The sequence below is a fragment of the Sinocyclocheilus anshuiensis genome, unplaced genomic scaffold (assembly GCF_001515605.1).
Source record: "Sinocyclocheilus anshuiensis isolate Anshui unplaced genomic scaffold, SAMN03320099.WGS_v1.1 scaffold850, whole genome shotgun sequence".
Classification (NCBI taxonomy): domain Eukaryota; kingdom Metazoa; phylum Chordata; class Actinopteri; order Cypriniformes; family Cyprinidae; genus Sinocyclocheilus; species Sinocyclocheilus anshuiensis.
Window position 1 is genome coordinate 789,736 of NW_015537937.1, and position 4,601 is coordinate 794,336.

The following is a 4,601-nucleotide window of genomic DNA, read 5'->3' on the forward strand; positions in this document are numbered from 1 at the left end:
AATACTTAAAACAAGTTTTAATATTTTTATATTTTGCTTCTCAGTTAAAGGGGTCATATGATGCTACATGCACTTTTACAAGTTGTACTGAAATGTGTGTTGGCAGTGTGTGTAAACAACCACCCTATAATGATAAAAATCCACCCAGTGGTTTTTTGTTAATCTACTAAAATCTTTATCCCTTTCTCAAATCGAGCCGATCTCAGATGCCTGTCTGTGTGATGTCACAAAAACAGGCCCCTCCCACGATAGATTGATTGACAGTACCGTTTCAGCACAGACTGGACTGGTGTCTTACCTTAGACCCGCCCTGAGTGAGCTGTCATCAGTCCGCCATTGTTTCACCGACGGAGCAGATGTAGACAAGAATGACTCCTAAGTGACTGAGGTGTTTTGTTGTTGGATGTAATAATGAACATAGCAGTCATCATTTACTCCCGACATCTGAGCCGCTGAAGACGCAGTGGATTATGTTTGTTTTTCAACTTGTGGAAAATGGGCATCCTATGACCCCTTTAAATGTATCTTGTTTCAAGAATGTTTAGATATTTTGCTGGTAACAAGACAAAAATTCTCATGAATCAGGATTTAATTTTATTTTAAATGCACTTGGAATTCTGCAATCAAATATTTTAGTATAATTACATCTAAACTAAAAAATTACAGTCCTAATTCAGGGTCATGATACGGTTCAATACAGGTCAAAGGATCAATGTTTAAATACATAATACATCTCATATATATCAATAGGACGTACGCATGACATCTTTCTCAATGTTAAGTAGCTAAAAAGAGATTCTACAACTTTATTTGGTCCCTCCTGACTATATATTGTAAAACAACAGTTCAGATGACATTCTTTGAGACAGTGTTTTTTTAAACGATGGAATAGTAATGTGGAATTTTTTTCAGCTGTCAGTAAAGGTGTGTTGCCATGGTATCGAGTGACATCGTATTTCAGAATGACATCACAATGTATGCAGACCATCTGTGAAAATAGTGACTTCTAGGCTGGACCCCTCCTGATCAGGAGACGCTCACTCTGGGAACGTCTGGGAATCCAAGCGGAGACAAAGCAAATGAAGCATCTAAGAGCGCTAATGTGGAAGCATCTCCCCAAGGAAATTAATTGTATTTGAAGGATGTGAAAGGCACAAACTGATCCGTGCTCTTAAGCATTGAGAGGACAATCTAAGAGAGACAAGACGACAAGTGCTGACAAAGGCATCTGGGTCTGTTTCTTTTCAGCAGCTTGAAGGAGACGCCAGAAACTTTTCTCCCACTCAAATGAACCAACGTATGTCATTTTGCACTGAGAATTATATTTAATGAAAGATTTAGATAGTAATAAAAGTGTTAACTACTTTAAATTGTAAGAGAAATCCAACTGTCAGTGTAACAGCTCACTTTTTTAATGCTATTTAAAATGAAATGGTATTTTTCTTAATTGTAATAGTTGTTTTTGTGTCCTGAGGAACATGGACAGATGTGGGCTATTCCTTTATTATTTCTACATCAGTTAAGCAGGTAAAAGGTCTGGAGTTGATTCTAAGTGTGCCATTTGCATTTGGAAGCTGTTGCTGTGAACCCACGTCATGTGGTAAAAGGAGCTCTCCATACAAGTGAAACAGACAATTGTTAGGCTTTAAAAACAAAACAGATCCATCAGAGAGATAGCAAGAACATTAGGAGTGGCCAAATCAACAGTGTGGTACATTCTGAGAAAAAAAGAAAGCACTGGTGAGCTCAGCAACATAAAAAGGCCTGGACGTCTACGGAGGACAACAGTGGTGGATGATCGGAGGATCCTCTCCATGGTAAAGAAAAACCCTTTCACAACATCCAGCAAAGTGAAGAACACTCTCCAGAAGGTAGGTATGTCACTGTTAAAGTCTAGAGAAGTCAAGAGAAGACTTCACGAGAGCAAATACAGAGGGTTCACCACAAGGTGCAAACAAGGCCAGATTAAACTTTGCCAAAAAAACTTCCAAAAAAGCCAGACCACTTCTGGAAAAGCATTCTTTGGACGGCTGAAATTAAGATCAACCTGTACCAGAATGATGGGAAGAAGAAAGTATGGAGAAGGCTTGGAACAGCTCATGATCCAAAGCATACAACATGATCTGTGAAACATGGTGGAGCGGTGTGATGGCATGAGCGTGCATGGCTTCCAGTGGCACTGGGTTACTGGTGTTTAGTGATGACGTGACAGAGAACAGAAGCAGCCGGAAGAGTTCTGAAGTGTACAGGAACATACAGGTGCATCTCAATAAATTAGAATGTCATGGAAAAGTTCATTTATTTCAGTAATTCAACTCAAATTGACGGCGCTTCATAGTACAAATGGACAATGACCCAAAACATGCAGCAAAAGCAACCCAAGAGTTTTTGAAGGTAAAAAAGTGGAATATTCTGCAATGCCCAAGTCGATCTCCTGATCTCAACCCGATTGAGCTTGCATTTCACTTGCTGAAGACAAAACTAAAGGCCGAAAGACCCACAAACAAACAACAACTGCAGTCAGCTGCAGTAAAGGCCTGGCAAAGCATCACAAAGGAGGAAACCCAGACTCTGGTGATGTCCATGAGTTCCAGACTTAAGGCAGTCATCGCCTGCAAAGGATTCTCAACAAAATATTAAAAATCAACATTTTATTTACGATTATATTTATTTGTCCAATTACATTTGATCCCCTGGAAATGGGGGGCTGTGTATAAAATGGTTGTAATTCCTAAGCATTTTGTTATATTTTTCTTCAACCCCTTGAATTAAAGCTTCATATATGCACTTCAATTTGGAACAATTCAAAAATTGTTTCATTTTAATTCTATTCTGGTAGCATACAGAGCCAAAATTGTGTCAGTGTCCAAAATATATGGACCTAACTGTATATAAATGTATCTTTATTTGTTTTCTAATTTTACTTAATGGCACGTCAAAAATCTTGGTTCATAATAAATTCATTGTTTATTGTTCATTGATAAAAAATTCTTTAAATAATATCTTTCACAACATGACTGTTTTTGAAATGCATTATGCTTACAAGCCATTTCATATTTAATAGGACAACTTAGGATCATTTAAACTGCCATTTTGAAAAACTGAACAGAGAAACAGCTGGATTTTTTCAGCTTTTTTTTTTTTTAGGTTAAATTATACCTTCAAGATATAGTCGACTCTAATCTCAAGTAGCCGATGCCAGTATAGACTTAGTACTTCTAATGAGGCGATTTGCTTTTTTTCAATCAGACTTGCTGTGCTGTTTCCGCTTCTCTGCCACTAGATGGTGCTGCTCTATAAATTCAACGTGCGTGCAGTTTTATGTTGATGCCACTAGAGGGCAAATAATCTTCCAAATCTGAACGGCCTTTTCACGTGAGTTAACAACATTACATTTTGTATTATGAAACTAATTAATGTCCTTTTGTTTCAATCTTTTAAATCAGTTATTTATATGGCTAACAGGGAAGCTAGGCAGAACGCATTGTTTTGAACTGCAATGGTGAAGTTCGTTGTGGCGTCGTCATGGTAACACGGTTGACTAAACGTGCGCGAGCGTGGTGCGGTTTCACACCCAAACCGCTTCTTCAACACTTCTGCCGATCAACCACTGAGTTTGTATTTTGTGTGTGTTTGTTTGCACATTAGTTCATCACAGAGAATATGTCACCACTGTGTCACTTCCTCAGAGATGCTGCCACAGATAAACCCCACAAACACACAGAGCTCAGCTCAGGCAGTTGACCTGTGATTTGATCATTTATTTAGCCTAGAAACTCTTCTATTTCTATAAAAAAGAAGAAGCAGACAGTAACCACACACAGCACTCGGTATATACTGTTGTGATGCATTATAACGAGGGGTGAGAACCAGAAGGGCGCAAGTGACATTTCACCAAATTTACAGGAGGGCCAAAACAAAAATTTACCATAGTTTGATCTGACTTTGTGTACTGATTTCAATCGTTTATAATAAAAAATGTGTACACACATGGACAGAATACTTATTGAACATTATTTTAGCATTTATTCAGAAAAAAAATATATATATTTTTTTTTTATTTAAAAAAAGTCATATCAAATTAGTTAATTGAATGTGATTAATTTTACTAAAATAGTCATCCCAGCCACTTAACTATTTGGCCAAATGGGTGACTGAAAAGTCTTTACAGATGCCTTCCCTAGGGAAAAATCAATATACAAAAATGTATTTGAAATAAATTTATTTCATGCTAAGTATACTACAAATACATTTAAATGTTATTTACATATTACTAAACTGGTATACTTAAAGTTCGCTAAATTGGAACAACTAATTTTGTACTTAAAGGGGTCATATGATGCGATTTCAAGTTTTCCTTTCTCTTATTTGTGTGCGTGTGTGCGTGCGCGCGTGTCTGAGAGAGAGAGAGAGCGAGAGAGACCAGCTTCATCACTGTCTGTCACGCGACTGTTCCCCTTTCGGGCTCTGTCTTTAAATTTATTTTGAAAGATGAAGCTTGCGATTATGGTAAGGGGCGTTACATTTCCGAGTGCTTGCGGTGTTCGGCCAATCACAATGCACTGGGTCAGCTGGCCAATCAGAGCAGACTGCGCTTGTCG